The sequence below is a fragment of the Mirounga angustirostris genome, unplaced genomic scaffold, assembly GCF_029215605.1.
Source record: "Mirounga angustirostris isolate CCGP_5_RB_7025 unplaced genomic scaffold, mMirAng1.0.hap1 SCAF_3, whole genome shotgun sequence".
Lineage (NCBI taxonomy): Eukaryota > Metazoa > Chordata > Mammalia > Carnivora > Phocidae > Mirounga > Mirounga angustirostris.
The window spans coordinates 136,509,061-136,532,340 of record NW_026991711.1 but is presented as its reverse complement, the minus strand read 5'-3'; the positions used below and the strand labels follow the sequence as shown (position 1 = coordinate 136,532,340).

The window sequence follows — 23,280 nt, the reverse complement described above, 5'->3', positions numbered from 1 at the left end:
CTGTTCCATTGATCTATGTGTATGTTTTTGTGTCACATCATTACTGTCTCGATTACAGTTTTGTAATACTGTAGCTTGAAGCCTGGAAATGTGATGCTTCCAGCTTTGGTTTTCTCTTTCAACATTCCTTGGCTATTTGGGATCTTTTCTGGTTCCATACAAATGTTAGGATTGTTTGTTCCAGCTCTATGAAAAATGCTGGTGGTATTTTGATAGGGATCGCACTGAATGTATAGATTGCTTTGGGCAATATAGACATTTTAACAGTATTTGTTCTTCCAATCCATGAGCATGGAACGTTTTTCCATTTTTTATGTCCTCTTCAATTTCTTTCATAAGCGTTCTATAGTTTTCTGAGTACAGATCCTTTGCCTCTTTGGTTAGGTTTATTCCTAGGTATCTTCTGGGTTTTTGTGCAATTGTAAATGGGATTGATTCCTTGATTTCTCTTTCTTCTGTCTCATTGTTAGTGTATAGAAATGCAACTGACTTCTCTGCATTAATTTTATATCCTGTCACTTTGCTGAATTCCTGTATCAGTTCTAGCAATTTGGGGGTAGAGTCTTTTGGGTTTTCTATGTACAGTATCATGTCTTCTGCGAAGAGTGAGAGTTTGACTCCTTTGCTGACTTGGATGCCTTCCAGTTTTGGTAATTTATATGTTTCTAGGAATGTATCCATTTTGAAGAGTTTGTTTCTAAGAATGTATCCATTTTGAAGAGTTTGCTTTTTACTCGAAAGTTTGCCTGTGATCCCTATGGGCAAATATTTCCTTAGGGAGTAATAATAACAATAATAATATGAAGAAGGAGAAGGAGAAAAGAAGAAGAAAAAGAAGAGCAGAAGAAGAGCAGAAGAAGGAGGAGGAGGAGGAGAAGGAGTTGCAGCTGTCATTGACTGCATGCTTACAATGTGCCAGGAGGAGGAGGAGGAGGAGGAGGAGGAAAAGGAGTTGCAGCTGTCATTGACTGCATGCTTACAATGTGCCAGGCACTCTACACTATATCTGTTCCATTGCATTTCATTCTCACAACCACTCTATAAGGTAGGCACTATTATTATTCCCATTTTACACGTGGAGAAACTATAGCACAGAGGAAGTTAATACATTTTCCCCTCAAATCACATAGCTAATAACTATCAGGTCCAAGATTGAAGAAATATGCGTGTTTTTTGAGCCTGAACTCTTAATCGTGATGTTATCCCCTTTCGTACCTAGACACTCCATGCCAAGCCACTGGCTGATCTTATATTCCAGCAGCGCAACTCCGTGTTGTATTCCTTGAAGTGCTTTTCTGGTACATTTTATTTTTTATTTTTATTTTTTGAAGATTTTATTTATTTGTGTGAGAGAGCGAGCACAAGCAGGGGTAGCAGCAGAGGCAGAGGGAGAAGCAGGCTCCCCGCTGAGCAAGGAGCCCGACGTGGGGCTCAATCCCAGGACCCCAGGATCATGACCTGAGCTGAAGGCAGACGCTTAACCGACTGAGCCACCCAGGCATTCCTCTGGTACATTTTAAAGGCCTCTCTTCCCACCTATCCATCGTTTGCTCCCTTTGTCTTACTTAAAGCAGGTTTTCACTGTGAACAGAAGAGCTGGAATGCCTCCTCATTACCCCAGGACCGCTCTCCAAGTTCACCTATAAACCTCCCATGCTGTTTGCTATTAACCATTGTTCATAGATGGCACTCAGAGAACTCAGTAATATTAATTGAAGGTTCAAATTTCATATAATGGGGTGGACACAAGTCACTGTGGGTGACTAGCCCACCTTTAACATTTGAGGGGTATGGAGCAACAATGCTAATGGAAGTCCACACACTATTTATCTAAATATTTAGAATTATAAATCAAGCTAGTAAGCTATTGAACAAAGTATATATTCTGTCTTTATAGTGCCTTAGGAGGTCAGTTTTTAATATTAGAATTATTGAATTCCTCCAAGTTTCTCATCGTAGAGCAGGGAGAATTGGCCCCTAATCAAAGGGCTGCCCGTTTTCTTCCCACCCCCCAGCTCTCTCCTTACACAATGATTGTGGACTACCCCCACAGTCCACACATCAAGCTTGAGCCCTCTTCCCAACAAAGGGGACTGAGAGGCACTCCTTGGCTCTAGGGGTATACCCACTAGAGCTGGGCCGACCCCAGGAAGGCAGCCCAAAGAAGGAGACCTGTCCCAGCCTTGGATGTGAGTTCAGGGCTGTTGGGCAGGTAATTCCAGGACTCAGGCACCAAGAAGGCCCTGAGTCTGGAGGGGAGCCTAAGCACAACCCTGCATAGCACAGGGCTCAGGGTCAAGGTGCCTCTTGCACCGATCTAGTTAGTACTGATGGTAGGAGCTTCTGAATGTGCTCTTCCTAGGGCCCAACTCTGACCCTTTGAACATTAATTTTGAATGATTCCAGTATCTGACAAAGAGATTAAGCAAGGTGAGGTAGCAATCTAATATTTATAAAAATTGCCATCATTATGAGCTAAAATTCACCTTTCCAGACACTAATGTCAAGACCAATGTGAAAGTTCATGCAGTTTAATCCAATTTGGCTAATTGCTTATAATAAGCATTATGGCATTCCAAAAAGAACTTTGTTTTAAATAAATAGACGGCTCTTCAATGCTTTCTTACATACAATCTGATTTATTTAGTGCTGCGTCTTTCCAAGGCTCCTCTCTTGAATATGTAAATTATTTGAATAATTTTCTTTATTTTAGTTCACTTGATTGTAAAAGCAGATGATCTGCTAAGATTAAAGGTTTGATACTTAAATTTTCTATACCTCAGCAGCAGAGCAACTGAATAAAGCCTGTAAGTACCTTGACACAGACAAGGAGTGCCCATGGTTGGGGGCCCGGAGTATGGAAACACCTGAGGCTGCGGTGGCTCCTGTGTGGGGAGATCTCAATGAAGCAACCAGACTCAGCTCACACTGCTCTCTGGCATGGAAGTTCTCCAGCTTTTTTATGCATCAGACTCACCTGGAGGGTTTGTCAAAAATGCAGCAGAGTGCTGGGCCCCACCTTGAGAGCTTCTGATTCAGTAGGTGTCTGGTGGGGCCTCTGAGTCTGCAGGTCTAACAGGTTTCCAGGGGAGTGCTGATACTGCTTGTCTGGGGACCCCACTTTGAGAACCACTGCTCTAGGATTTTTTACAGATAGTCATGTACTGTATTCACAGCATGACTTCAATCACTGCTTCTCCTCCCACCTACTTAGTTACATAACTGATAGGCCATCCTCCTACCAAGTAACTAAATAGGAAATTAAAATCAACTAGGTAAGCACTTTGCACACCAAAGAAGAAAACGTTACAATCACATACAGTTTTTCAAGTTAATGGCCAATTTTAAAGGTCTGAATGATATAACATCTTTCTTCTTATCCTTTTCTGCTATAAACAAAACTCTGGACATTCTACTCAGCCCTGTGTTCCTCCTAGACAGCAGCACCTCCAGGAGATGGTTTATGGGAATGCATGTCCAAAAGTACTGACTTTCATAATTAGCCTAAATAACCGGAACACCTCTTTCTTCCAGATTTGTTCCTTGTGATGTTATCTAAACCCTCGCTGTTCCTATTTTCAGCACATTATAACCTCTAACAAAAACAGTTACTTCTCTGTGTAAAAGATCAGCACCTATGTGATTGGCTGTGAGCAGAAAGCTACATGTTTTAAGCACAGACCCCTGCTATTTAAGCAAAGCACCCTGAACAAACCAAGAGAAGCTGAAAGCTGCCACCTGTTTAATTTCTAAAGGATTGTTAAGGTTTGGAACCACTCTATCACTCAAACCATGTATATTTTTTCTCGCTCCAGTCTGTCTGTGTTTCTTCTTTGTAGCCCTTTGCCTTCTCGACCACATCTGCCAGTGAGCAGCCTGAGTTTCTTGGGCAGTTTGGTTGGGGTGTCTCTGCAGGACAGGGAGGCATAGTGTCACGTCAATCCTAAATATACACTTAAAAGTAAATTTAAGGGGGCACCTGGGTGGCTCAGTGGGTTGGGCGTCTGCCTTTGGCTCAGGTCATGATCCCAGGGTCCTGGGTTCGAGTTCTGCATCGGGCTCCCTGCTCAGCCGGGAGTCTGCTGCTCCCTCTTCCGCTCCCCCTGCTTGTGATCTCTCTCTCTCTCTCTCAAATAAATAAATAAAATCTTTAAAAAAATAAAAAATAAATTTAAGACATCTTCTCCAGCTATTCAGTTTTTGTACATCATCCACAACTATAACTTTACTAAAATGTTTAAATTTTTCAGTAAGTACCTTTCTGCCCTCTTCAAGGGGAGGAAATCCCAAAAGGATAAATTCTAAAGGTAAAACAAATTTTCTGATAGTGGCTCATGGTCTCTATCATATTGTACATTTTGCAATATTTCTCAAGCTTTCTGGTTTGCTTGCTGGTTTCCACAACACATTGCTGGCCTCCTCGATCATATCCCACACATTTGTTCTCCTTCTACTTATTGGTCATGCTGAGGCACATGTCCTCACTGATTCAGCTTGCACTGATGGCCACCCCCTGTTTACGACCAAAGCCACAGTGATCATGTAACACCTGATATGTCTTCCTTAAAACACACATAAAGGTTGGAGTCCCTCAGGGCACAAGTCTGATGAAAGGACCAGAGTCCTCATTCATTTTGCTGATTTTTTAGAGGATTTTTGTTTAGCAATATTTCACTTGCACAGCTTTTCATACAGACTTTTCAAGCTAAATTATTTTTATTTTAAACAAAAATCTATTTTTTCCAATGCAGCATGTTTAAGTTAGCATCACTTACTTTGTGAATGAAAATATTTCTGTATGATTTACTAACTAAAATTCATACCATATTTTGTGCTTTTTCTGTTAGATGCTTTTAATTGTAAAGAATAGAGAACTCTGGGGATGCCTGGGTGGCTCAGTCGGTTAAGTGTCTGCCTTCGGGTCAGGTCATGATCCCAGGGCCCTGGGACCAAGTCCCACATTGGGCTCCTTGCTCATCTGGGAGCCTGCTTCTCCCTCTGCCTCTTGTTCCCCCTGCTTGTGCTCTCTCTCTCTCTGACAAATAAATAAATAAAATCTTAAAAAAATATATCTTAGGCAAAAAAAAAAAAGAATAGAGAACTCTGGTTGTCTCAGATTAAGGAAGTCTATTTTAAGTCTTCTTGCCCAAATAAGGAAACAGGGATCTCAGAAACACAGCTAGGACACATGGAGACCCAGAAAAATCAAGTTCCAAAACCTCACAGAAGAACAAGGTATCAGTCAGCCCTGGTGGGGACTGGACATGCAGGTCATTCAGGATACAGGTGGCTCCTGGATCCGTGTAATTGTACAGCCCTCTCCTTGGCTGGCTACATAATTTGCAGGTGCAAACTGAAAATGTGGAGTCTTTAGATCAAAAAGCAGGTAAAAACTGCCATTATGGGTCCTAAGGTATAAAGCTTTTTCCTTTCTTTTGCTGTCTCTCTCTCAACTTGTCATGATTTTTTAAATTTGTTATTTAACAAGCATGGAGTCTGCTTGTCCCTCTCCCTCTGCTCCTCCCTGCCCCTCTTAAATAAATAAATAAATAAATAAATAAATAAATAAATAAATAAATAAAATCTTTTTAAAAACCCCACACATTGCATTGTTTGTGCTTTCAAAACAGTTCTGGTTCTGATGCAAAGTGTGGCCCTTTGGGGGTGTGAGTGCCCTGCTTACTCAGCCTTAAACATACAGCCTTACCTTGTACTTGCTCTGAGCCTCTGCACTCTTGGGCATCACAGATCCATAGGATTCTGTGCTCCTGGGACGCTGTGAACATTATATATAAATGGGGCTGTAAGGAGTGGCAGACATGCTTATTGTGGCTATGTCAAAGATAAAATTAATGAAAATTTCAAGACCGAGACAGCAGAACATTAAATCAAGTACTGGGCTGTGTTCATGGTCACATGTCCATGAAACTGGCTCTGGTCCCCTCACTAGCAGGAAACATGGTGACTCTTGTTCGCCGTGTGGCCCAGCTGTGTTTGCTCCTACTGCTCTTATTGCTGCCACCTACTATCTGGTCCTCTATTTGGGTTTTCACCTTGTCCTAACTTCAACTTATTCATGGGCTTTCATGGCCCCTTCTCTGAATTTCTTCTATTTTCTTCTCCTGATGCCAACTGACCCATTCTCTCCACACTGCCACATAAACTACTGCAAGAGAGAGGCTCAGATAGTCCTTTTCTGGGTTTCATGCCAGCCCACCCCTTGGATGGGGCAGAGGGGCTGGGGTGGGAGGTGGGAGCGGGGAGAGGAAGAGGAGAGAAATGAAGGCACATGAGTTGAATTCAGGAACTTGAAATTATTTCCTTTGCCCTCAGATAATGTCTTTTCAATCTCTAAGTGAATGAGTACAGAAAGTAACTGAAATGACAATGGGTAATTGAAAGGAGAAATACAGTTTTATAGACACATTACAGCTAAAAATCAAATGGTTGCTCAAAGATTTATTAAAGAGATTTAAGTGTGAATATTTTCTAGTTTCATGCTACATATCATACCATGAGTTCTTTTGTGGATAAAAACCATTATACAGATTTTGCCTATATGATTAATTTTACTAAAGAAATAATACTATCCACATGTTAATATTTCTGCTGGATTCAATTAATAATTTTCAGAAAGAGTTTTTTTTCTTTCCACTGACTTCGTAGGAGGGAAAAATTTCTGTCTTTGGAAATGTATGGGAGCAAAACCACAAAAGGGCAATTAAACATTGGTTTTGCTTTATTATTCATTTATTTTTATTTGTGGTATGCAGTAATGGATAACATCACCCAAGGCAATCCATGCATGATTATGAAATGCTGTTTTCTTTGTGAATTCATTTTTTAATAAAAATGCCATGTCTGACTATGGCAGAAGTCCATGGTAATTCTTTCTTGGGACCATGCTTGGGAATGTTGGTTGATCATCAGGTCCTTGCATGACTGTTTCTATCCAATTAACAGTTATGAAAATAAACCAAATGCTATGGAATTTCTTTACCATAATGTTGATTTTATCTGCCTTCTCCCCCCACCCATTTTTAAAAAATAAATACAGTCTGTTGATGTAGAAATAGAAAATGGAACATATCAGAATGGGAGTACCAACTTATGTATTTACTTAATTAAAATTAAATTACATTAATTAAACTTAAATGCATAAAACTAAAGAAGTGAATTAAAATGGGGGAAAACCAAAAAATATTTATTGACACTATTTCAAAGTTTCCTAAGAATAATAAAGCATTCCATGGACCAAATAGTACCAACGTTTATTCATTTTTTGAGAACAGAATACATTTGAAGGGAGTTATGGTGTCTCCGGTATGGGGTCACCTGACAGTGTTTGGTAGACACTGAAAGAAAATTCACTGATGAGAAGTTGGCAGAGTAAAAAGTAGTAAATGATCTGTGTGGAGGTTCAGGGGGAAGAGTGTCCCCCCTGAAGTATGTGCCAGTATAGGGGGGAGGAACGCTTCACTAGATACTGCACTCCAAAACAGGTGCCAGACTGCTGGTAATAAGAAGCTACTCTGGAACTGGTCCACGTGGGGATCAAGAAATATTTGTAAACACCTACCATTCCTTGAAGTCATCTGTAAGGCTGCCTTGCATAGCAATCATTTGTGTCAGGTCTATTTTCAGATTCATTCAACTGTCAGACTATTTTTTCTCATAACTGTTACTTAAGTCCTATTGTTGAATATCGTAAAGTATCATATAAACAGCTACTCTATTATAAATTGAGACAAAGATTCTGGGGAGCTTAAAGTCTAGAGTAGGAAGGAGACTTATTTTACCGTTTGCCCCTTGACACACTTTGACTTTTATCTTACATGCATTTTTATTTTTATTTTTTTAAAGATTTTATTTATTTACTTGACAGAAACACAGCGAGAGAGGGAACACAAGCAGGGGGAGTGGGAGAGGGAGAAGCAGGCCCCCTGCTGAGCAGGGAGCCCGATGGGGGCTCGATCACAGGACCCTGGGATCATGACCTGAGCCGAAGGCAGACGCTTAAGGACTGAGCCACCCAGGCACCCCACACTTTTATTTTCGAATTTTAAAAAAGGAAGGCTGTGGTTAGAGGACACTGCAGTGTACCTTCTGTAGATGATAGAAATGTAGTAATTTTTTGTACAATTAAATATTACTGTGAAATATATGTACAGTTTATTAAATCTACCCTGTTGCTATAGAAATGGATGTAATATAAATGCTCAGATACATACTAGATTCACATATTGAACAATGCAGTGATATTGTAGACTTAAGCACAGATCACAGAAATTTCAATATTTTTAATGTAACGGTTATGCAAATCTGTATTTGCCAAAGGAATTGTATGGAAAATGATTAGGCTGTGCTTGCTTTTTGGGGGAAAAAAAAGGGCACAGGGAGTTTTCTAAAAAATCATTTCCAACTGAATAAAGTTGACATTTGGATAGGAGCTTTTTCATGAAATGTAGTTACAATGACCATCTTCATTATAATGCACTAGCACCCTCTAGTTCATACAAAGGGGAGAAAAGATATTCTTAGAGCTTTTGTCATTTATATTTTCTTTTCGAAAAGAATAAGAGAACTTACCTATTTTTTTTTCCTTTTAAAGAACAGATTGCTCTTATTGAAGAAATAGATGTGGTTAAGGAATTTTTACACCTGAACATGAACAAGGAAGTACGTTCAAAGTTCACTGCAGCACTGTCATACTGTCATACAGGTAAAAATTTAAAATCCGCAACACAATACTTCATGTTGCTTATGAATCCAGTGGTATGTAATAAAAGTAGGCAAAATATGGATTGGTGACACTCCAAATTCAAGAGAGTAGTTGCCTCCGAGGAGGTTGGGATTTGAGCATGAAAAGGGAAAAACAGGGAACTTTAACTTTGTTTGTAATAATAATTTATTATTTTTTAAATTTTATTTTATTTTATTATATTAGTCACCCTACAGTACATCATTAGTTTTTGATGTAGTGTTCTATGATTCATTGTTTTCATATAACACCCAGTGCTCCATGCAATATGTGCCCTCCTTAATACGCATCACCGGGCTAACCCATCCCCCCCAAAACCCTCAGTTTGTTTCTCAGAGTCCATAGTCTCTCATGGTTCATCTCCCCCTTTGATTCCCCCCTTCATTTTTCCCTTCCTTCTCCTAATGTCCTCCATGCTATTCCTTATGTTCCACAAATAAGTGAAACCATATGATAATTGACTTTCTCTGCTTGACTTATTTCACTTAGCATAATCTCCTCCAGTGCCATCCATGTTGATGTAAAAGTTGGGTATTCATCCTTTCTGATGGCTGAGTAATATTCCACTGTATATATGGACCCATCTTCTTTATCCATTTGTCTGTTGAAGGGCATCTTGGTTCTTTCCACAGTTTGGTTATTGTGGACATTGCTGCTATGAACATTTTGGTGCATATGGCCCTTCTTTTCACTACATCTGTGTCTTTGGGGTAAATCCCCAGAAGTGCAATTGCTGGGTCATAGGGTAGCTCTATTTTTAATTTTTTGAGGCACCTCCACACTGTTTTCCAAAGTGGCTGTGACAACTTGCATTCCCACCAACAGTGTAAGAGGGTTCCCCTTTCTCCACAACCTCTCCAACATTTGTTGTTTCTTGCCCTATCAATTTTTGCCATTCTAACTGGTGTAAGGTGGTATCTCAATGTGGTTTTGATTTTAATATCCCTGATGGCTAATGATGATGAACATTTTTTCATGTGTCTGTATGTCTTCTTTTGAGAAGTGTCTGTTCATGTCTTCTGCCCATTTTTTAACTTGATTATTTGTTTTTTGGGTGTTGAGTTTGAGAAGTTCTTTATAGATCTTGGATATCAGCCCTTTGTCTGTAGTGTCATTTGCAAATATGTTCTCCCATTCTGTGGGTTGCCTCTTTGTTTTGCTGACTGTTTCCTTTGCTGTGCAGACTCATTCTATGAGGCCAGCATTACCTTAATCCCCAAACCAGGCAAAGACCCCATCAAAAAGGAGAATTTCAGACTGATATCCCTGATGAATATGGATTCCAAAATTCTCAACAAAATCCTAGCTAATATTAGGATCCAACAATAATACATTAAAAGGATCATCCACCACGACCAAGTGGGATTTATCCCTGGGATGCAAGGGTGGTTCAACATTTGCAAATCAATCAATGTGATAGAACACATTAATAAGAGGAGAGAGAAGAACCATATGATCCTCTCAATTGATGCAGAAAAAGGATTTGACAAAATACGGCATCCTTTCCTGATTAAAACTCTTCAGAGTATAGGGATAGAGGTAACATTCCTCAATTTCATAAAATCCATCTATGAAAAACCCACAGCGAATATCATCCTCAATGGGGAAAAGCTGAGAGCCTTTCCCTTAAGATCAGGAACACAACAAGGATGCCCACTCTCACTACTATTGTTCAACATAGTACTAGAAGTCCTAGCAACAGCAATCAGACAACAAAAAGAAATAAAATGTATTCAAATTGGCAAAGAAGTCAAACTCTCTCTCTTTGCAAATGACATGATACTTTATGTGGAAAATCCAAAAGACTCCACCCCCAAATTACTAGAACTCATACAGCAATTCAGTACTGTGGCAGGATACAAAATCAATGCACAGAAATCAGTTGCTTTCTTATACACTAACAATGCAACTGTAGAAAGAGAAATTAGAGAAATGATTCCATTTACAATAGCACCAAAAACCATAAGATACCTCGGAATAAACCTAACCAAAGAGGTAAAGGATCTAGGCTCTAGGAACTACAAAACACTCATGAAAGAAATTGAAGAAGACACAAAAAGATGGAAAAACATTCCATGCTCATGGATCGGAAGAATAAACATTGTTAAAATGTCTATGCTGCCCAGAGCAATCTATACCTTCAATGCCAGCCCAATCAAAATTCCAATGACATTTTTCAAAGTGCTAGAACAAACAATCCTAAAATTTGTATGGAATCGGAAAAGACCCCGAATCACCAAGGAAATGTTGAAAAAGAAAAACAAAGCTGGGGGCATCAGGTTGCCTGATTTCAAGCTATATTACAAAGCTGTGATCACCAAGACAGCATGGTACTGGCACAAAAACAGACATACAGACCAATGGAACAGAATAGAGAGCCCAGATATGGACCCTCAACTCTATGGTCAAATAATCGACAAAGCAGGAAAAAATATGCAATGGAAAAAAGACAGTCTCTTCAATAAATGGTGCTGGGAAAATTGGGCAGCTATATACAGAAGAATGAAACTTGACCGTTCTCTCACACCATACACAAAGATAAACTCAAAATGGATGAGACTTCAGTGTGAGATAGGAATCCATCAAAATCCTAGAGGAGAACATAGGCGGTAACCTCTTCAACATCGGCCACAGCAACTGCTTTCAAGATACATCTCCAAAGGCAAGTGAAACAAAAGTGAAAATGAACTTTTGGGACTTCATCAAGATAATAATTTGTTATTAAGTAAAAATAAATTAAACTGATAAATAAAATAGAAATTTTATTGTTGAAAAGAAGAAATAGAATTGAAGCAAATATAAAATGTCAGCATTTGTTCATTTGGGAGGTCGGCTTATGAGAATTTGCTATATTATCTATTATACTTTTCAAAAACTTTTCATTAAAAAAACTACAAGCAAAACAAGAAAATAGATTTGCTCTGTCTACAAAAAATGTAGAAATGCCCGCTTAGTATTATCAAGTATTAGAATAAGTAGTGCATATAATAATTTGGAAAGTGAATGAGTATTTCTAAACAGTGGTCAGTTTTGATTTTGATCAGTTGGAGATTTCAAGGGAGTAAACAAAAGAAACCAAAGGGAAAGAAAAGCAACAAGTAAAAAATATTAAGTAAAAATATATACTTTTTTTTTTAATGGGAAACCATCTATGGTTCAATGTAGCATTAGTTTATATACCACTCGGGGCAAGGTGGAGGTGAATATTGCCAATATGGCTGTTAGATGTCATCAATCTAAAGATGAATCCTGATTCCAAGGATGTTCAAATATGAAGCAAAACAAAACTAAGTACATTTTAGAATTGGTAAAATACAATAAGCTGGTGTTCTAGATGTTCCATTTCAAATTAATTGAACAAAGAATGCATAGGACTTTTATTGGAAAAACTTACTGAAACTAGTTAAAAGTCTTTAATGAGGGGTGCCTGCGTGGCTCAGTCTGTTAAGCATCGGATTCTTGATTTGGGCTCAGGTCATGATCTCAGGGTCCTGAGGTCAAGCCCTGCCATAGGCTCAGCGCTCAGCATGGAGTCTGCTCAATTCTCTCTCCCTCTCCCTCCCCTCTGCCCCTTTCCCCACTAGTGCACACACTCTCAAATAAATAAATAAAATCTTTAAAAAAATAGATATGACTACATGAATATTATGGATTTTTATTCAATGAAGGACACAATATATAAGATTTATAGTTGGTTGATCATTTGGGACAATATATTTGCAATGTTAAAAATTGACAAGAGATTAATATTTAACAGTGCTGTCCCTTAGAATTTTCTGTGATGAAGGAAATATTCTGTGTCTGTGCCCTCCAGTATGGTTGCCACTACCCACATCAGGCTACTGGACATTTGAAATGGGGATAATGTAACTGAGAACTAAGTTTTTAATTTTTAAATTTTAATTATTTTAAATTTAAATAGCCACATGTGGCTAATGTCTACCTTATTGGACAGTGCTAGGCCTAGAATATTCAAAGATACACAGAAGAACGATTTACTATTCTTTCAGACAAGGTTCTCAGCCGACTGTATTAGTTAATCCTCTGAACCTGAAATGATTTGCATAATCAATTAAAGAAATACAAGATTGTCCACTAGAAAAATATAAAGAGGTTGATAAAATGGGAAGCCCAAACTGCCAACAATCATGTGAAAAGATCCCAAATCACAAGTAACTGGAAAAATGCAAACTAACATAATAACATAGTATTTCTTAAAAGGTAGAAAGTCAATACCAAGGGTTGGTGAGGATGTGGGGAAAAGCAACCCCCACTTACTGCTGAAGGTTGGGGGTAGACCAATGGACATCTTGGAAAACAGTCTGGTGAAATTATGGATGCATATATCAAATAACCCAGCAATCTACCTCACTTTCTGTAGAACAGCTCACAAATATGTCATAAAGAAGGTGCAAGATCAAAGATGTCCATCATGATGTTGTTTATGATGGTAGAGATTTGGAGGCTATATAAGTTCATCACAGTGGAAATGGAGAATTACAATGCAGCAGCGGCATACTATGGAATACTCTGCTACAGTCAGAAATAATGAACCAGAACACATACAGCAACAGAGACAGAGTTTAAAAACCCAGTGTTTGGTGGAAAAGGCAAGAAATAAATTGAGATGTGTAGTGTAATCCTACTAATGTATGTTTTCAACATCAAGTGACACAGAAACAGTATTACATTTTTCAAGATACTTAGATACCCAAGGACAAATACCAAGCATATTACTCTTGGTAGCTATCAAGGGGGAGGGTGGAGGGATAGCAGGGAGCAGGAATGAAGGAGTAAAAAGAGAGAGGACTGCTGCAAAAAAGACTGATTATAGTATGGCCTAAATGAAAGAATATGATTAACCTAACTTCTTTGCACCTGATGTTCAAAGGAGGGGGGAGCAAAATATGACTTGGTACCTGAATTCCCTGGATTTTCTAATCATTATCTATGGTTTACTTGATACTATGCATATTTTTTATGAGCTAAGTAGAAGCATATTTTGTATTCTGTTGCTTCTTTTATGTCAGTGCTTGCTTTAAACACAGGCATGCCTATAATTCATTATATTGGGCTCTACTGGTTTCTATGAACTCCACCAGCTGCTGTTGCTTTTGTACAACAGAATATTTTATGTTCCACTCCAGTATTTCCCTAAAGAACATAATGCTTTGTGAAACCTCTATTGCAGAAAATATGTGAATACTGAACTGAAACTATAAGAACTGAAGAGTGAAAGGGTCCAGAAGAACAGAACAGGTGACAATTCATAGGCGCTCACGTTAGCTGCTCTGGGTGCAGATTTAGATACTATTCTTTCAGACAAGGTTCTCAGTGGAGTGTGTTAGTTAATCCTCTGAACCTGAAATGATTTGCATAATCATGAGGCTGGGCCTGGGATTTGATTCCTATGGCAACTTTGAAGCTTTTTCAGATTTTCTCTCATTTCCTCTCTCTTTTAGAATTTTTCAGGAATGAATTTGTGGAGTTTTTTTCTTAATGTAGAAGAGGATCTCGTAAATCTTTCACAAATTAAAAAAGTGTTCAGAGCTGCAAAAGAAAGTAATTGGACACTGTTGTATTTCATTGCACCTTCCCTAGAGTATTATCATGACCTCTTTGTAAATTAGTTTACCTTCTTGTCTTTATTTAACTGATTTCTTAAATAAATTAATGACCTCCCCCCAAGTAACACATGACACTTCAATTTCAAAAGTGTACCATTAAAATGATGGAAATTAATGTCTATATGAATTTCCAAACTATAGCCAGAAAAGCAGTTACTTCATTTCAGTCCTTGTAAAGCTCTCCTTTTCTGCAAAATAAGTATGCCTCTAGTTATCTATCATCTCAACTAAGATGACCATGTTAAATAGTACCTAATACTATTTAACAATTGCTCCAAAACTTAGTGGCTTAAAATAAAAATAATCTTTTGTTGTCTCTCATGGTTTGAAAGAGTCAGGATTTCAGACAGGCCACAGTGGGAAGCATGATGGGGCCTCAGCTATAAGACTCCAAGTCTTGGGAGTGGAGTCATCTAAAGGCTTGCTTACATGTCTGGAAGTTGATGTTGGCTGTCAGCTGAAACTTTCAGTTCCCCTTTCATGAGCCTTTCCATATGGGCTGGTTTGAGTTTCCACATAGCATAGAAGCTGAGTTCCAAGGGCAAGTGTCCTGACAGAGCCAGGCAAAAGCTGCATCCTTTTTATGGCCCATCTTCAGAAGCCACATGGCATCTCTCCCATCATTCCTCACTGATCAGGGCGGTACAAGCCCCATCTGGACTCAAGGAAAGAGTATCTAGATCCCATCTTTTGTGGGGAGGGGTGTTAGCTACATCTCTCAAAGAACATGGGAGATGGGATAAATATATTTTATTATCACATCATAATGACCAACTCATTTTAACTTGGAAAAGAAGCTCAAATCCCAGGATGGCTTTGGTGCTCAACATTATTCCTTCCCAACTAGTGCACCTCCATGGGTCACTCTTCAAAAATAAGTAAATGAAATGAGTCCTCTCTAAGTTGTCAGTGAAAAGGTCTCTTACTCAAGGTTACTAGCTCTTTGAAGATAATTACCAGAAAATGTAATAGAGATAAACCTGTAACATAAAAGTAACTGTCATAGCTAATTAATTAGGACTCAGGGTTGCTAGTGACAGAAATGAACTGAAACTAGTTTAAGCAGACAAGAATTCATTGTCTCGTGAATCTGAAAAGTGCAAGCCATCATATGGATTCAATCATAGCTGGATTCAGGAACTCAAAGAATGTTATCAGGCCTCTGTTTCTTCCCATTTATTGACTCTTCTTTTCTCTGCATTGGTTTACTCCCAGGGAATCTCTTTTCTTGTAGTGACAAAGATGGGTTCCCAATATCTCCAGACTCACACAGTCCCTAGTGCTTGTGATAACAGGAGATAAGCTTCCCCAAAGCTTCACCTAAGCCTCCTCTTAACATCCCTAATAATCTCTGAAAAAGAGTTAGGGTTAGGGTCAGATGGGAGTACCCTCTGGACAAGTCACTGTCCTGATAAGCTTTAGTCAGGGTTCTCCAGAGAAACAGAACCAATAGGTATGGAGGCCAAGAAGTCCCATATACTACAGCATGGGAAAGTTGGATAACCAGGAAAACTGGTGGTATAATTCAGTCTTAAGTCCAAAGGCCTGAGAAATGGGGCGGGGGTGGGGGGGTGGCTGATGATGTAAATTCCTGTCTGGGTTCAAAAACCCAGGAACCAGGAGCACTGATGTCCATGGGCAGGAGAAGATGGACGTCTCAGCTCAAGCAGAGAGAGAAAGAATTTGCCCTTCTTTTGCCTCTTTGATTTGGCCCCTTGATGGATTGGATGATGCCCACCCAAATTGGTGAGGATGATCTTATACTTGGTCTTCCAATTTAAATGTTAATCTCTTCCAGAGACACCCTCACAGACATACCCAGAAATAATGTTTTACCAGCTATCTCGACATCCTTTAGTCCAGTCAAATTGGCACAGAAAATTAACCACCACGAGGTGGATGGGAAAATTTGGCCAGCCAGAGTCATACCCGAGACAGGGGTGGGAAGGTCTTATGATTGACAGCCCTATCAGGTGTCAGAGGAATAGTTCCTGAGTGAATAAGGTAGCTGTGATACCAGATGGCAGGGGTAAGTGGTTGAGATGCAAAAATAATGGCTGTGAGCAAACCTAGTATTTTTTTAATTATTATTATGTTATGTTAATCACCATACATTACATCATTAGTTTTTGATGTAGTGTTCCATGATTCATTGTTTGTGTATAACACCCAGTGCTCCATGCAGAATGTGCCCTCTTTAATACCCATCACCAGGCTAACCCATCCTCCCACCCCTCTCCCCTCTAGAACCCTCAGTTTGTTTCTCAGAGTCCATCGTCTCTCATGGTTCATCTCCCCCTCCGATTTCCCCCACTTCATTCTTCCCCTCCTGCTATCTTCTTTTTTTTTTTTTTTTTTTTGACATATAATGTATTATTTGTTTCGGAGGTAGAGATCTGTGATTCAACAGTCTTGCACAATTCACAGCGCTCACCATCACTGATATGAGGAATTCTTAGACCTAGGATGTTTTAATGCCTCCTCAAACATCAGCCTAGAATTTTGGTAGAGTTGAATGGGAGAAAGTCAACTTATTAAATCTTAAGTTAGGAGAACCCAATAAGCAACCTTCTGTGTTCTTATGCTATCAAGTGGGGTGACTAAACAATTTACACTTCGTAAATCTAGAGTGTCACTTTTTTTCATATCTACATATTCATTGCTATTTTATCTTTGAAATGGCATGGTTGAACCTCAGTCTTTAGCCTCTACTGAGGGTTTATAGGTCTCCTGTGGAAAACTGTATTAAATCACAAAAGAAAAACGACCTTCCTTATCCTGTTGGAATATGATTTATGAGTCCATGCTTAGGTGTTTTATTACTATATATCATAACTTTTATTAGTGCTTCCATTAATATTGCCAGTCATGAGCCATAAAATCAACTCTGGGTGTATCCACGGCTTTTATAAAACTCTTTCTGAATCACTAGTTTTTCTGTAAATCATATAAAACATTTTTTTAAAAATCTGGCAATTCTCTTGGTTGTGGTTTAGCACTCTCTTTTTTTTAAGAACAGAATCATAGCTGCTCAGAATTGTGGAAGTTCTTGGAAGTCATTTAATCTCATTCTGTATTTCTCTATGACTTGAATGTAGGCAATCTGTGAATTGAGTAGAATGAATGAGTCTCTTTCATAACGTCATGCTGCTGATAAACATACTACCTCACAATGTCCTAGGGGTTATTTTTGTTGTTTGTTTTTTTGTTTGCTTTTGAGACAAATTCTAGTTATCAGAAATTTTCCCAGTTTGTTTTTTCTTTTCAACCCCACAGAACTAGCCTACACATAACAGGTGCTTAATTTCTCATCTTTAGGTTACCACGGGTTCCCTTCTTCAGGCTTCACGCTTCATCTCCTCAGTTCTGTTCAACTTTCTTTATGTGTCATAGTTTCCATAGCCACCTCTATCTTGACCACTTGACTTTGGCCATGTTCCAGTTCACACTGGGAATACGGGTTCATCGTATTACAAATCTACCAGCTTCTCTGTTTTCTGGCCCTCATTTTTGCATCCTATTCATAGAGATATCTCTGGAGACTGTCAAATTATTTCCTGCAGTCCAGATATCTTATTTTAAGGCCTTTGCCTGACTAAGACAAACTACCAAAAAAAAAAAAAAGGAAATGAGATGAGTTTTGTCTGGAATTTTCCCAGATAAATGGGAACATTTGGTTACCAATCTATGACTTGCAGCATCCTCTTTCTTCTGACTTAAAAAAAAAACAAATGGAGATTTTTTTCCCCTGACTTTGATCATCTGGTCTTTTTCCCTTCTCCCCAAACGATCAAAGACTATAACAAAGTTTCACTGACCTCATCCACAGGTCCTGCTAGGATTCTTGGGTGTTAATTGTGACAGGATAATATTTTGAAATGTTACCTAAGATTTTCCTTTCTGAGTTTCTTTTACTCTTTGCTCTTAATGGATTTAGTCAATGCCTTCATTGCCTAGGGGAAGGTTATTACAGCAGAAAAGCAAAGAAAAGGCTTTTTACATTTCTAAAGCTTGTGCCTTTGGACATAAAAATATTCTAGGCCCAGAGGGAACTCAGGCCATAAAAATTAGATGGAGAAAAAATTATGTTATCTGCAGTCAGGGTCTGCTTTTGTCGATCCTGTCACACCCCCTGCTTCCCTTCCTCTTCATCTGTGATTTATTGAACTATATAAATTTGTTCAGACTGGAGGAAGAGAGAGGAGAAACACTCAATAAGTTTGGAAATTCAAGAACAGAGAAGAATGTGGGTACCCCTGGGAAAGAGGCAAGGCATGAGAGTTTTCTTATGCCTGGAAGAAGAATGAGTGAAGTGTCTAGGTGGTGTATCCAGGCAACCCAGGACAACCTCACAAATCCTAACTCTCCCCAGTGCAACTTGGGGAGGAGCAGAATGATTTCCCCTGGGCCTGAGAGCGGCGTGGAAGTGGTGAAAGTCATGCTAACATGGAGGCTTAACACAGAAAGTGATGAGTACTAGAAAGGCAGCAAGAAAAGGTCAAATAGGAAGTTTACTTCTATATGTTTCTGCAGCATGTGTTCTGAGGAAGTCATGGAGATGTGCTGCTTAGATCCTCCCCCAGCGACTTCCTGGCTAGCTGTAAAGGATGCAGTTAGCCCACATGCTCCATCTGTTGGTACCTTCTGGCTCGGCTTCACTTTTTTAAGTTAAGGCCGCCTTTCCCCGGTAGGCCCCCCCCCCCCACTCCCCGCCACACACACACAGTGAATGACTGAGTGTGGAGAGGGTACCAGCCATTTCTGCCCTGAGTGGGGGTCCTCATGGTCAATCTTTGCTCCTAGCCAGCCCCTTATTTTAATCAAGACTGTCAGGCCTGCATCATGGTCAAAGGTTCTTCCTGTCCCATATTGCTTCCTCCCCAGTTCATCTCTAAATTTTGTTCTAGGTAACCCTCACTAGACCTTTGCCTTTGTAACTCTGTCTCAGCATCTGTGTTGCACAGAACCCAAATGACACAACTTCTCTGTAGCAAACGCTTTAATTAAAGCACTGCCTGGCAGTATGTGTTTTCACTGACATGCACACGCAGCCTGTATATGCTGAAGTCCATCCACTATGGAGAAAATCTACTTTCTAGTCAAACTTCTAATTGACAGAGTTAATCGGATTTACAAAAGCATAAAAGTGTTCCTGGTGTATGGGATGTTGCATTTGAGAAACTTATCCATAGCTTGAAAATGCTTTACATTTTTTAAAGAAAAAATTTACCTACGGCTGTAATCAATGTAGAAAACTTCATGACATCATTAGTTTACAGTACTGATACTAATGCCCGTCATTTATTATGTACTTACTATACGGCAGGAAATGTGCTAAGCATTTTACATACATCATCTCATTTAGTTCTAGAGGGTTGATATCTAAGCAATATTAATTCATGAATTAGTTAATTGCTCTTAAGAATTCCAACTTTAGCCAGAAAGTACATTAGTACTGGAACTGGAAATTGCTATCCTGGCCATATAATGAATGTATTCATTCAAATGTTAATGTGTAATGGTGGATCTTGGAAACAGAAATATTATTGTACTTATTAGCTCCAACAAAGTGTATACCATAGGAATAATTATGAACTTTCCAACCACATTATTTATTCAGAAAAGTACTGTTTTCTTAGGATATTTTTAAATTGCAGCTTGGAAAATTATGATGCAGTAAATCTGTGTTTGATTTATACAATTTTCACCCATGTATTTCTTTCAAAATCCAACCTCTTACTTCACAAAATAAGATATGAAAGCATTGTTTTTACATAGGGGAGCATTAAGGATGGGTAAAATTGCCTAAGTGTGGAGTCAACACTATCAGATCCCAAGTAGGGACGCTGGCTATTTTGAATGTGAATGGATTTTGTCAAATGCTTTTTCTGTGTCAGTTGACATTATTATATGATTTTTCTTCTTTAGTCTGCTTATACAGTGGATCATGTTGATTTTTTAAATGTTGAGCCAGTCTTACATGTTGGAATAAATCCCACTTGATATGGTATATACTTCATGTTATGTACTTCTTTATGCACATTGTTGGATTAGATTTGTTAATATTGTGTTGAATTTTTGTATCTGAGTTCTTGAGAGGTATTGGTCTTTAGTTTTCTTTTTTTGTACTGTTTGTCTGGTTCTGGTATCAGAGTAATCCAAGCCTTATAAAATGAGTTCCCTGCTCTTCTATTTTTTTTTTAAAAGATTGTATAAAACTGATGTTGACTTTTCTTGACGTTTGGTAGGATTCTCTAGCAAAACTATCTGGGCCTGGAGATTCTTTTTTGTAAACTTTTAAATTACATATTCCATTTCTGTAATGGTTAAAGGACAATGCAGATTAATTATCTAGTTCATCCTGGTTGAGTTTTGGTATTTTGTGATTCTCCTTTTGGCTATTTTTTTCTTAGTATAGTTGATATACAATGTTACATTAGTTTCAGGTATACAACTTAGTGATTTGACAAGTTTATAGATTATGCTATATTCACAAGTGTAGCTGCCATCTGTTCTGTTACATCACTATTACAATATCATTGACTGTATTCCTTATGCTGTGCCTTCTATTCCCATGACTTATTCATTCCATAACTGGAAGCTTGTATCTTCCACTTCCCCCTTTTTGGCTATTTTGAAGGGAGAGAGGAAAACACTCAATGAGAGGGCCACATATAATGTGAAGATCTGAGCAGTAATTTGATTTTACATTTACATTTATAGAATGTAAAGTATTTGATACTCAGGATTTAACTTGTTAAATGGACATGAACCAAACATTTGGAATCATGAATCCAAAGAAGTGCTGAATGCAATGTTGGGGTTTATTTGCTTTTCCTTCTTCCACCCTAAATCTCTGATTTTCTTGGCCCTGTTTTTAAATTATTAAAAGTAAATGATTCAATTTTTTGCCACCCAAACCCCAAGATCCTATCGAGTATTTCACTTGAAATCAAACATGGAGCCTAAGAAATAAAAACCTTCCTCTGCTGTTGAAATAATGCTTAAGATACATGTTTGCTATTTTTACAGCTGTATTGGTCAGAGAGAATAATGAAGACGGAAATTACGTATTTCAAATAGGAGGAGATTTAATGTGGGGAATTGATTACACAGATGACAGAAAACTGAAAGAAAAACAAGGCCATTGTGAGGTGGCCCAAAGATTAATGCCTTCAAGAAAGTAATTTTTCAGTCCCATCCAAGGCTGGAGAACAAAAGGAAAGATGTGAGGCTACAAAACCCTTGGTGCAACAAGGAGCACACGTGGCTGGTGCTGGGACCCCCACGGAGGTGTTGTGTGCCTGGTGCTCAGGGCTCTGAAGGGGGCCTCACAGGGCTGGGGATGGGATGCCTGAACACACTGGATGCCTATTTTTCTGTCAAATGATAACTATGGAACAAAAGGGGCAACTAATCAGTGACATAGTAGACCCATTTCAGGGAAGGCAAATCAAGAAGAGCCACTATTGGGGCACCTGGATGGCTCAGTGGGTTAAGCGTCTGACTCTTGATCTCAGCTGAGGTCTTGATCTCAGGGTCATGAGATCGAGCCCCGCACTGGGCTCCACACTTGCTGTGGAGCTTACTTTGAAAATAAATAAATATAGACATTAAGGAGGGCATGCGATGTGATAAGCACTGAGTATTATACAAGACTGATGAATCACTGACCTCTACCTCTGAACCCATAATACATTATATGTTAATTAATTGAATTTAAATTTTAAAAATGGAAAAAAAATTTTAAAGAAAATAAATAAATAATATACGATTAAAAACAAAACAGAGCCGCTGTTGAATGGACCTAAGCCTGAAATAGTATATTACAGAAATCATAATAAAAGTATAGCTGGACAAGAGATCGTTCAGCTGGAAATTGAAAGTGAATGTCTATGGCAACTTGTACTCAATGTCAGGAAGCTGTGTATTTAGCACAGGGCCTAGCACATTTGTTGAATGGATAATTCAGTTTCCTTTGGAGATAATACCATAAACATGAACAGTAGAATAGCCATGCCTTCCAATGATGCTGAGCATTTAAGAATATGCATATACTCGTTTTATAAACCTAGTACACAGGAATGTTTCCTTTTACTTCTTTGGGTTGTTTGGAAGAACCTCTTCTGTGTGGTCTTTATTTTAAAGAGTTCAGTGGATAATTTCGTGCCTGCAGCAGTCATATTGCAAATTGCAGTAAATCAAATTCATGTTATTTAGAATCCACCTGAGAAAAGTTAATCAGAGAAAAACATAAAATTTTCTTTCCATTATAGTAAATAAAATTTCAGATTGTGCTTTATATGCTCCTTAACAGGAAAAAGTCCAGTTGTTTACACTGAAGAGTAGTAAAAGGTATCTTTTACCATGTTAAATTAAAGGTACTTGACCAAAGTACCTCTATGTTCCCCCTTCTAAAACAGAACAGAGTATCTTCAATTTGAATGTGTTAAGTTTTCACCTTAAGAATCATTTTCTGGAGGCTTTGAGTGTACTTGTCATAACATTACATAGACTACCTCTGTAACTTTCTCTCAAATTGAAATCAAGTGCTGCTATCTGCTGATTTGAAATTAAAAGTACATTTAGTGTATCTCAAAAACACCCATTATGAACTCTACCCCTGTAGAAAACATAGATTCTAAGGCAAGGATATTTTTAGTTTTGCCTGCTGTAATAAGTCACAATAACCTTCCATAGTTTGGTACTTATGTGATTTTTCATTATAGAAATTCAAAATTATACAGTTGAATGTAATTTATGAAAATATCCAGGCATTGTGGGATCAAGAGCCTTGTGGGGTTCCTCATTCAGCAGGGTGTCTGCTGGAGATTCTCTCTTCCTCTGCCCCTCCCCCCAGATAAATAAATCTTTAAAAATAAAATAAATAAG

At 38.5% G+C, this 23,280-nt stretch overlaps 1 long non-coding RNA gene across 2 annotated transcripts in view; it reads left to right on the top strand.

Moving 5' to 3' along the window:
- Window positions 1-23,280, top strand: part of LOC123839294 (uncharacterized) — a 93,191-nt gene that overhangs the window by 57,010 nt on the left and 12,901 nt on the right. For both annotated transcript variants that reach the window (XR_010410187.1, XR_006789601.3), the window contains exon 4: window positions 8,612-8,722. This is a non-coding gene — a long non-coding RNA (uncharacterized LOC123839294). The remainder of the gene's footprint in view (window positions 1-8,611; window positions 8,723-23,280) is intronic.